Here is a 12,500-nt window from a genome sequence, read left to right on the forward strand (position 1 = left end):
AAAGAATTTTTTGTTTTATATTTAAAATGTATAAAAGAATGTATGTATAAAATATCAACATTTTTCATGCCTAAAAAACGTAGGAATACTTTAAAAAAAACATTTAAAAATACTTGTGAGTTTTAGTAGACAGGAAATGCACAATGATTATAAAGTCATCTATTTAATCTGAGGTTCCAATCCTTAATTTGAATTCTGTCCTTTAGGGCTGGTAATATGGATATGTTATCATTTAGTCCTGGGGGGAAGTTGGCGGCAAGCCTGAGTTGCCAAATAAGTTCCTTTTTGCTAAGCCGATTCTTCCAATCTCTCCCCCTCGGTTCAATGTCAACTGTGTCTAATATAGCAAACTTGAAGCCTTGGAAATTTGGACAGCTTAGTGAATGCCTGTACAATGCATTAGCTTCCTTTTTATTTTTTAATTCATATAAATTTGCGTAAATCCTACTTTTGAAAGATCTTTCCATCTTTCCGACATAGTATGGCGGACAGGTATCACACATTGCCAGATATACTAACCTCTGTGTTCTACAATTACCATTCCTAAAATCGATGTTAGTCCTTAATCTGTCACTTAAAGTAGTAATAGTTCTCCTAAAAATGAAACTACACTGGAAACAACTACCACAACTTGTAGTCCCTTTCCCATTCCCATTTCCAATACAATTTTTTGTTTTCTCTACCAATTTCTTAAGATTCATTCCCACCTTGTTTATAAAAAAGGGTTGGTCACCCAAAGTTTGGAAAATATCCTGGTTGGTTCTAAAAATACTCCAATTTTTTCGCATAATAGCTTTAATATTTTTAGATATAGTACTGTATTGTACTATACATGCTCTTGTAAATGCCCCAGACCCAGGATGGGAGTGGGGACTACCCGAGGGTGGGTTTGTAAACTGACCTGCTCCCAAAAGGGGTTTGTATTTCCTACCCCATTCACCATACACTTCATCTAAAATTGAATTTTTCATGTCTTTGGGATAGCCCCTTTGTAAAAACATGTTGGTCAAATTAACAAATTATTTTTTGACATTGATGTGTTCAGAAGTCATTCTATCAATACGTATAGCCTGTCCTTTAGCAATGCTTTTCTTTTGGGGCAAGGGGTGATGATTGCTGAAATGCAAGTAAGAGTTGCAAAAAAGTACTCTTACGAAAAACCTGAGATCTGAAGCCATGATCATTATGGGAAATTAATGTATACAAAAATGGTAATTGTTGTTCGTGATAGGAAAATGTAAACTTGAGGAAGGTAGTAGTTCCATTCAAATAATCAATAAATGCAGGACTATTGTCTTTGTCTCCCTTCCATAGAATAAAAATGTTGTCCAGGTATCGATTGTATAATAGTACATGTTCAGCCCACCAAGTGCTATTGAAAACATGTTTAAGCTCCCATCCAGAAATGACTAAATTGGCATACACTGGTGCACATACTGCTCCCATAGCCACCCCAGAAATTTGTTGGTAATATTGCCCTTCAAAATAGATGTAGTTATAATCTAGAACCATAGACATTAATTCACATATAAGGGTGACCTCCCCATGAGTCAAACTGGAATCGAGAAATAATATATCCTCGAAAAATTCCATACCATCTTTCTTAGGGATACAGGTGAATAAATCCTTAACGTCTATGGTTAAGAAAATAAGATCTGGGCTCCATATTTCTTTACTAAGTTGTCCCAGGAAATCCCAGGAGTCCCTAACCAAATGTGGAACTCCTTCAACAATATGTTTAACCTTGTTTTCCACAAAGCTGGACAAATTATGGGTCTTGGACCCCCTAGCAGACACTATTTTTAAATGTTTTTTTTTTAAAGTATTCCTATGTTTTTTAGACATGAACATTTTTTATATTTTATACATACATTCTTTTATACATTTTAAATACAAAACAAAAAAATATTTTAAAACACAAGAGCTGTGCATGCATATGCATAGACTTTTATACTTGAGAATTTAGTATTTATTTTATATTGGAGTATGTGTCTTTAAGCAAGTTTTTTCTTGATTGATTTTCCTTGATGGCTACTGGGTGCATTACTTTTGGTTACTGTCTATTTAAAATATACTGTTGGAATCTATCATTATATACCACAGCATGAAATACAACTTTCATTTTAATAAATATAGCAGGGACATTAGGAGAAGGAACTACTGTGTAATAAAGCGTCAAGAAGATCCAATGACATTTAGTTCTCCATCAGAAATCAGTGCATTAATATACAGTAATGCGTGAAATAAATCTGGAATGTTTTTTCTTTCAGGGTCTAGCAATTTACTAGCTCAGGTGACTGATCCTACGAGTTGGGTTCTGTAAAGCTTATGTGAAAAAATGCAAACGGTCCATGTATTCTGTGTTCTAATGTGTCACATATCAGAGCTGCACAAAAATGTAGGTGCATGCTAAGCCTGAGACTCAAATGCTGGCTGGGAAAACAAGCTCAGTAAGATTCTAAAATAAGATATAATTGTCTGAGGACGTGTTATATATACAATAGAAATATCCATTTCTCATATTCCGACTTAGAAATATGCTGCCAACATGTAATGTTTGATGCTTGCACAACCATTTTTAATATACTCATTTGTTTAGGGAAAACACATTATTCTGATCCAGTTTTTCCTTAATTTGTGAGGCAAAATATTACTTTATTTAATTTATGTGATACATTTCCTATATCTAGGGACTTTTTGTTCAAACAAAACTACAATAGTTGTTCCATCTTCTTGCATTTTTCACTGAAAACCACAGCAGAAGTTGCATTTTTCTTAATCCACCATCATTAATTTGCTTATTCCCAGTAGTGCTACACAAGCCTGTTAGTGCCTTTTAAACAAGACCAGCCAGTGTTGCCAGAGTAATTAGAAACAGCAGAAATGGAGGTAAAGTGTCAACACTGTCAGCAGATTAGAGCTAGCTCAGAGGGCTGGGTGACTCAGAAGTGACAGAGGTCTGGGAAAAGAAGCAATGTGAAACAGCGCAGTGATTTTACTTAGTAGAGAAGGTGGCTTGTTTGCCTATATAAGACATGAAACAATAAATAAGGACGTGGGTGCAGGGCACTTTATGAATAAGATCTTACAGACAGTCCTTCCCACAGCAAGTGTCTCTTCTACCAAGAGATTGTGAATTCATCTCCATAATACAAGAATCCATGACTGAACCATTATTTTGCACTCGTGTCTCAAAATACAGATACCAAGACTATTTGTTATTTTATATCATCTTAGTAAAGCCACTGGAAATATAGGCAGAAGGCTCAGTTAAGCTTATAATTAATTGACTCATTCCTGATTCACTAACATCCATATCACAGCCGTCTTCAATTTTTTCTTGTCTCTTTTCATAAAAGTAAATGCTTCTGGAGAGACCAGTGATGCAGCTAGCAAACTAACTAAGAAATAAAATGTATTTAAGAAATTGTATGGTCTGAGCATGGTATTTTAGCTTCCTGATTATTTTATAAGCATTCATTAAAAGGACTTAAAATTTACTCTTCTTTATCACCAAAAAAACAGAAGGCAAGAACGCATTACAAATGGTTTTCTGCTTCTCTTTTCTTTTGATTTAATTTCAGTCTGAACTGTGCTTAACTAATACAGAATGCAATATGTGTCAGTGCTGTTACTTTTCCTTCCCAAAGCCATTCTCAGCTTTAATTAGTTACGGCAACATAATGATACGGTTCTTTTTTCTCACGTCAATAGAATGGCTTGCTAAGTAAGCAACACTAAGTGACAATGAGATGGGGTGACATTCTTGTTTTACAAATAATATTTGTGTTACCCTAGGAAATAAGAAAAAGTATGGTCCATGTTAAAATTACACTAGTTTCCAAAGACCATTATGAACAACACCTGTATCGGCTTTCCAGAATCTGGGATTTCTTAAGTTCTAGTATATTAACAGTCTACATTAAAGTCTATGATATAGGGTTTGGAACATCTAGCTACAAAAAAAGATGAGGTAAACCATGAAGAAAAAAAAATAGATGTGCTAGAAAAGTGCAGGTTGTAGACAACAGAAGAAAATACGACTATTATATGGAATTGAATGTCCGGTTTGCATAATTGGTTAAAATATCAGCAACATAATGTTAATGGAATGACAATAGAAAGTGGTCTTCAAAAATACTGCAACCTGACTGGTTAAGAGACACAAATGTGTATCAGGAGAATACTGTAATATTTATAAAAATGCTGAAAAATGACAATTGTGGATGTCTTTCCAGCTTCCATACAAGCTTGTTCCTGTTCCTGCCAAGTACTGCACTGAAACCACGTGTCATGTAACAGCCAGCAAAATTACTCCTTTGAAATTTAAAACATCTGATTCACAGAAGCAGATGGTCTTCACATCCTGGAGGTCCATGGACTGATGCAGTTATATTTTTTTCCCTTCGATTTCTATTATAGTACACACCTTTGACATTTAGTTTTTCACCATGTGTTCTGTTTATGCTAACACTGCGGGATACCCATGGGTTGTTTCAGATAACAGCTCTTGCTGTGCTGCTATGATGCACACAGATTATTATAGGTTTGCACTACTTGACTTTAAAGGACAATGCATTATATTCCCAGATCTTTGCTTGAACTTCACTCTTCCAATGGATGACTCATTTTCTAAAGCAGCTTTTCTCTCATCTGGTTAGATAAAGGATGCCAATAGGTTTGAATGTCAAGTCTTGGACACAAATTATTTCCTCCCCTAATGCAAAGTAAGATTGAATTTATTTCATGGCTGATTTTTTTAACCAACTTTTTACAACATTATTCACCAACTTTAGTCATACTCATTGAATCACTACAACTTTTATGTATCAACCATAAGATCTTTAGTTCTTCTAACAAATCATTTTACTTTAGTTAATGTTCTCTACCAAAACCATCTGCTGCCTGCAATTCCATGCCTTGTCTCTGTTTCAATTTCAGGTCATACTTTTGCATAGAACTGACATCCTATGTAAACTTTAAGGTGCCTTATATAAAAATCACTTAAGATACACATTGCAAAAGGTGTATGAGCTGTCTTTTCCTTCACATCCTTGCCATAATATTATTCAAAGAATTCATCAAATCATTAAACTGATGCTGACATCTCTTTCCTGTTTGAGTTTGTATCTTTTTCACCTTGACAAATTCTCTTGGCAATGGGCAACTGGTATATTGTCTGGTAAGAACATAGATGTTATGTCATTCTAGCATCCATTTGTCATACAACTAATTTGTTTACATCTTTTTATTAGGAGTACTACAGGTGCTTGAGTCCCAGGTGCTCCAAAACCACTGACCTGAAGCCAGCATCTTGTTTCTTGGGTAAGCTGCTGCTCATGCTTGAACTCAAATATGAGTCTGAGCAAGCAGCCATGATGAATGAGCTGGATGGGATTTTTAGGGTTAAGGACTGGAAAGTGAGTCTTAGGGTTAGGGAGTGGGAAGAGGTGTTTAGGTTTAGAGAGCATGAGGCGAGTTTTAGGTTTAAGGAGCATGTTTTAAGTTTAGGTTTTGATCAGGAGATTTAGGTTTAGGGAGGGGGGGTTAGAATTTTAGGGTTAGGGAATGATCAAGGATTTTAGGGTCAGGGAGAGTGGAAGTCTAGGGTAAGGAAGCAAGAACATGAGTTGGAAACTGTGTGGGAGTTTTACGGTTAGAGTTCAGGTTCTAGTAGGGCTATACAGTTGGATAGGTTCAGGTGTGCAGAGAACTATATATAATTAGGAGATTAAGTTAGTGGGGGGTTGAGCACTTACTTCTTCAAGCAAGTGGCAGCAAGTAGGTTTGTTGTGAGCTACTAGCATGCAAGCAGCTGTAGTAGACCCAGTTTTATTTAAATGTAGCCGCACATGCCACTAGCTTCTTGAACGTATAAAAAGCAATGTCCCTGTTTAATGCTGAATTCCTAGGCTATGTCTTGTTTCAACTGCTTTCAAAGAAGCGCATTTATCTCATACATGTTGTTGTTGTTGTTGTTATGTTATATATAAATTGTGTGAGATAATGCATCACTCCTAGAAATTCCATTAATGCCTATTTATCTTCCAGCTTTGGCATGTGCACAATTGTTCTATATTTATACAAGGCTGTGTTTAATTTACTCTAGGATTATATGCTGACCTATGAACTTCTGTCATTTCTTTCTTATTTTACAATAGTTTCATTTAATTTAAAATTATATTTTTCATTTGATTCATTTGATTCTGTAAATATGTCACACTCTTATCATTATATTTTATAGACCCTGCGCTAACAGATCAACATTTGTGATTACAATACCTTCTAAGTCATTTGTTGTTTGAAAGGCTCCTATGTCAAATAACTGTGATGCAGGGGAGATACACATCAGTCTGAAGAATCTATATCTGTCTAATGGCGTATTAAATATGCACAATCTAAGGCTTTCTTCCTGTAGCTTGCATCTAAAGTGAAAATAACTGACATTTGGTAAACTGAGACCACTTTCTCAAATGCAAGCAATTGATAAAGATATTTTTAATCATTGCATTCAGATTTTGGTGTAAATATCAGCCTTGTTTTGCTTTCACATAGTGACTACATTATTTATTACATTATTTACCTTTTATCTCAGCTTTGAATGTCTTATAGTGTCACCTGAGCAACCAGTTTAATCCCAGTACTGGTTAACTCCTGTGAGGAACTAGTTCTTTTATTGGAAGATGAAGCACTGGAACCAGAACAAACAAACATAACAACAAAAAAAACATCTTAGACTGGATTCTAACAAATTGTTCACAACAAAACTATACAACAGGAACCCTCCCAGATGACCTTAGTGACCACTGTCTCATATATATTATTAGACATAAAACAACCTTAAATATCCCCTCTTCAGTCAGAACCATCCGCAGCAAAAAACACCTTGACCATGAACTGTTTCTAACCAAACTTAAACAATGTAACTGGTCTCCCCTTAATTCTCTCCCTATAGATGAAGCGGTTAATTACTTTAATACCACCTTCCTAGCAATCCTAGACCAACATGCCCCAATCCATTCCATAAGAATGAAAAATAAACCAGCTCCATGGCTCTCAAATCATACTAGGAAACTAATCCTCAATAGAAACAAATCTTGGGCTAAATGGCGGTCCACAAAGGACACAACTGATCACCAAACCTTTAAACAGCAAAGAAATATTACAAAAAAAGCTATCCTACAGGACAAAAAGAACTTTTATATACAACTACAACAAACATCCCTTCATCAACCACATAAATTTTGGTCTACTATTAACACACTACTATCCCCAGGCAGAGTGGAATCACCTAACCCACTAGGCTCCAACCCAGACTGTCCAATGCAAACAGCTAATGCCTTCAATTCTTTCTTCACCACTATTATACTAAAACTAGCAAATCAGCAAAACCCAGACATATCTAACTTGCCCAGTCCAAGCTCTACTCCTCCCCCTTTTCACCTTGAACCTATACCCACCTCCTATATCTCTTCCCTACTTCAAAAACTAAAACCTAATACTCCCTCAGCTGACCAACTACCAGCAGAATACCTCAAAATAGGAGCCAAAGCCATTGCCTACCCAATCTCCATATTAATCAACAGAACCTTAAAAGAAGGTCTAATCCCATCAATCTGGAAAATCTCATATATTATTCCTCTTCATAAAGGTGGCGACTCTACTGATTTCTCTAACTTTCGTCCCATTGTTCTACTCTCCCCACTTGCTAAAATCATGGAGAAATGTATCCATAAACAACTTATAACCCACCTACTCCACCATCAGCTCCTAGCTAACTGTCAACACAGTTTTCAGCCATTTCATAGTACCACCACAGCCTTACTATCCTTTACTAACTGTATCAACAAAAATCGTAACAATAATACTTTATCCTCTGCTTTCTTTGTAGACCTATCTAAAGCCTTCGACATGGTTAATCATCAACTTCTCCTCCACCTACTGGTCCCTCTCCTTCAACTATTCTGCCATGAACCTGTTCACATCCTATCTGGATAACCGAAAACAAGCTGTTCCCTGGCAAAACCATCTTTCTGACCTTCTTCCTACCTCTCTAGGTGTCCCACAAGGCTCAATTTTAGGTCCACTACTGTTTTCCATTTTCATAAATGACCTTCACCTCTCTATTCCACAGTCTATCTGTATTCAATATGCTGATGACTCCACTATCATTTGTTCTGCCTCATCACAAACTGATGTTCATTCTCACACACAAAAAGCCTTCTCTACTATTGAAAAATGGTTCTCTAACCACTGTCTTCTTCTTAACCCTAAAAAAAACCAACTACTGCTCTTTACCCCATCTCATCTATCTCCCCCTCTCCATTTCACACTTACATCCGATGATGGCACCATTATCTCACCTGACCCCACCACCAAACTCTTTGGAATTACTATTGGCAATCAACTAAAGTTCGACACTCACATAAATTCTACAATTAAATCTACTAACAAAAAACTTGGATCCCTTTATCACATTAAACCTTTCCTGACACCAGTAGCCAGAGCCACAATAGCTAGAACCCATTTAATCTCTACCCTGTTATATCCTTCCCCCATATATAGCAAACTTTCTAAAAATAATCTTAACAATCTTACTAGATCATACAATAATATTGCTAGATTTGCTACCAACTCTCCTTACAGGACCCACCATTGTCAGAATCTAAAACAGCTAAGATGGCTTGAATTACCGCTACTACTACAATTTAACCAACTTATAATCACCCACAAAGCCCTACACCAACCCAATAACACCCCAATTCTCTCTACCTTTATAAGACCTTATAATAATTTGAAGAATCTGCGCTCTGCCAACAAAATGTTGATACACAGTTCCTTCTGTAATAACTTAGCAGGTGATTCCTTATTCTCAAACTCAGTTGGTAAAATATGGAATCAGTTACCAAATGACCTCACTACCCTTACCTCTCTCCCACTATTTAAAACTAACCTAAAACTTTTCCTCTCCAATCACTGGTTATGCTCTTGTAACAACCCTGACTAACCATTTGTTTTTTCTCCAACTACCTGTCACCAATCAAAATATTATTCTCTACCATAAATCTCTCCTTCTAACCATTCCTTATAAATAAATCTCTACTTCTAACCATTCCTTATAACTAACCCTCCTCCTTCTTCTTTGCACTCTCCCCCCTGAGTATTACTTCTTATCTGTAACTCTATTAGCCATTTTTTTCTGTCTTATTCTAATTTTTGGTAACTGCAGAGGTATTACGCCATACTAATATTATTGCCAAACTTTTTCCTTGCAATGTTCAAAATGTTGTTTTAAAATGTATATTCTATAAATGTAAAATCTAAATGTTATTGAATGTTTTTGTATGTCTCTATGATGCTGTGTAACTGGAGCTTTTCTCCCCGGGCCTCCACTGAAAATGGACATGTATCCAGTTGGACTAGCCCGGTAAACAAATGTAAAATAAAATAAAATAAAATAAATAAATATGTTTAGACTTATTTTAATGTAATTGTGTTCCTTGTGGATTGTCTACAGGTAGTTGTGATGAAATTCCTTGAGCATCATTTGCCCAAAGGAAAAACAATGAAAAGCACGTTGCTCTCTTTTTTTGTAGGAAATTATCACTGGTGCAATTTCTAAATATGCACCAGGTATGATACACTTATTTTGAGAGATTTCTCCCTTCTTCAAGTTAGTATGACCATGGAGTTGGCACACATAAGTTTCAATGGTGCAAGAGATCTTGTTTAAAGTTGATTTTTTCACACCTCTGTATTTTGAGCATTATTTTTCGGTGTTTCCGCTTATCAGTATTAGGTAAATCAGCATTTCATAGCAGAATTGTTCTGACTTGTTACTCATACTTGTAAATAAATCAGTATAGTCATAAAACATATCTTTAAGATGAATGTCTGCAGTATTTGAGTTGGCTCTGCTACTGTGCAACTGTTTTTGTTTACATTTGTGCTGTCCTTGTCAGCTGTGAATATGTTTCACACTGCTCAATTTCTCACAAAGCCAAAAAGGGCAAATATGAAGTGACCTTACCTTTTTTTTTTACTTTTTTGTCACGTCAGCAGTTCTTAAGCCAAAGGTATTACATTGTGACTAGAATATGTCAGTGATGTGGATGCTGCACTTCATGTGGTACATTTCAGCCACAATATTTAAACTTCTTTTCCACCTTAATGTTATACCCTGCAACTATTCATAGGTTAAACTCAACACTTTTTTTAGTACTTTTAATTTTTTTCTGGCCAATATTCTATCTGTCATGGTACAATGTTTATGTTTACTCTGATTACATATAACTAGGGTTTTTCTGTAGAGGCAACCCTACATATAACTGATGCTATGAACTAATTCCATTGCAAATGTACAAATAGTTTGTTTTGATATTTTGACACAATAACACATATATGCATTTGAATGCTCTTATTTTTTTGTCTTGTATGAATCTTATTGAAATGATTCATTCTACCTCAGCTTCTGCAATGCTGATTAAGCAGAGAACATTTTAAATTTCAAACTTCTAACCAGAAATACTATGCAAACTTTGAAGTGGATCGTCTCAAATTTTATGTTACGAATTTACTTTTTCTAGTTTATTCCTTTAATTGCATAGCTCTAATTTCATTTGCTGTACATGCATCCACATTTTTTTGTTAAGGTTAGGTCTGTTTGCCTTAAACATCTGCCATTTTTTGATCAGCTATTTTACCACAAGCTCTTCTTTCTTTTACTAAATTTATGTAACAGACCGTTTCCCAATTTTTTACTAAACAATTATCAATTGTTTTCACAGAGTCTGAGTTTCATCTAAAAAGTAAATTATAATTAAATTGTAGACATTTAGGCTGATTTTTTAGTTATTATTTCCATTTTGTATTTATGTCTTCCCATGCAAGAAGCAGAAATGTAGCAGAATATATATATTTTTTTTCATTCTTCACAGCTATATGACTTGCATTGAGGACTAAATGAATGTTTTACAGCTATAGCTTCCATTTGGGGGTAAATCCGTTTTGCAGAGAGAAAGAATTTCTCATAAATGCAATTTGAGCATTTTCACAAAAGCAATAGAGAAAAATAGGCTTCTTATTAGTTATATGTAGGAAAAGCATACAGTGACTTTTTTGTCAAACAAAAAGAAAGAAAAAAAATAATGACTTTTCCATTATGATTTCTGTTTGAACACCACAGACTGGTCATTGAAACATAATGAATAATTATTTTAATTTTGTAAAATCATTACAAATGTATAATGTTTATAAGTTGCAGATGCTGGCTACTAATTATAGTAAGTACCACATGGCAAGCACAGCTCAGAGAAACATTCATACTTAGCACTATGATCATGATGCTTTAACGAGTCAACACATTTATTTGTTTAAGATAAGTACAGTATGATGAGTAGTGGAGTGGAAAGAAAGGTAGTGGTTGGATTGGGTGTGTGATATTAGAGTGGGAGTTGCAAGGGCATAGCCAGCATGTCACACTACCACTAACACTAACACTAACTACCTTGATTATAGCAAGCTCAAATGCTCATAAGCCTAGTACTTATACAGCATGAACTTCTTATTTTAACATTTGTTAATGTCTGTTATGCACTTCACAGATAAAGATTCTAGTTGTCTACTGATGTACTATGTTCTTCATCTGTAAATATGTTGTAAGTAATTGCTATGTAAATTGTTAATCACTATGTAATCCAGTGTAACTACTGTCTGTTTATTTTAACTGTGGAGCTTTTCTCCCCGAGCCTCTGCTGAAAATGGACCTACATCCAGTCGGACACTCCCGGTCAACAAATATAACTAAATAAATAAATACTGTTTTTAGGTGCGCTTTTAGTAAAGTTTTGAAGTGGGTGCATGATGGCACAGAGGTAATTGTGGGTGGGAGGGAGTTCCATAATTTGGCTATGGTGCAAGAGAATAGTGCTTCACCAGCAGAGTTATAGGCTTTAGTGATCTGCAAGTGATTTTTGTTGCTGGATCTTAGTGGTCTGGTAGTGCGATAAGGTTGAAGTAGATTCTGGAGGGATGGGACATTTAGTGGATGGTTTACTAGTTTGTGGGCGAGTGAGAGTTGATACCACTGAAGGAGGTGAGGGAGTTCAAGCCAGCCCAGTTCAGCAGGTGAGAGACAGTGGTGACTATGGTAGGATGCCCCTGTGGCGAATTTGGTGATTTTGTTGTAGCAGGTCTCTAGCTTGTTTAGATCATATTGCCTTAGGTTGGTATATATTGGAGAGGCATAAAGTAGGGTTGAGATAAGGTGGGAATTTGCTACTGAAATCTTTGCTGCTTTGGTGAGAAGTTGCTTATTTCTGTATAACGCTCCTAGTTTTTTGTGGACTTTTTTATGGTCATGGATATGTGAATGTCAAATTTTAGTTTATTGTCTATTTCCACTCCTAGCAATTTGGTGTGTTCAGTTGGGTATATAGTGGTATTGTCTTTTGCTGTGATGTTAAAGTGAGAGTTGTTTTGAGTATGTTTGGTGGGTTGGA

The sequence above is a fragment of the Protopterus annectens genome, chromosome 3.part0 (assembly GCF_019279795.1).
Source record: "Protopterus annectens isolate FY-2018-M chromosome 3.part0, PAN1.0, whole genome shotgun sequence".
In the NCBI taxonomy this organism is placed as follows: Eukaryota; Metazoa; Chordata; order Ceratodontiformes; family Protopteridae; genus Protopterus; species Protopterus annectens.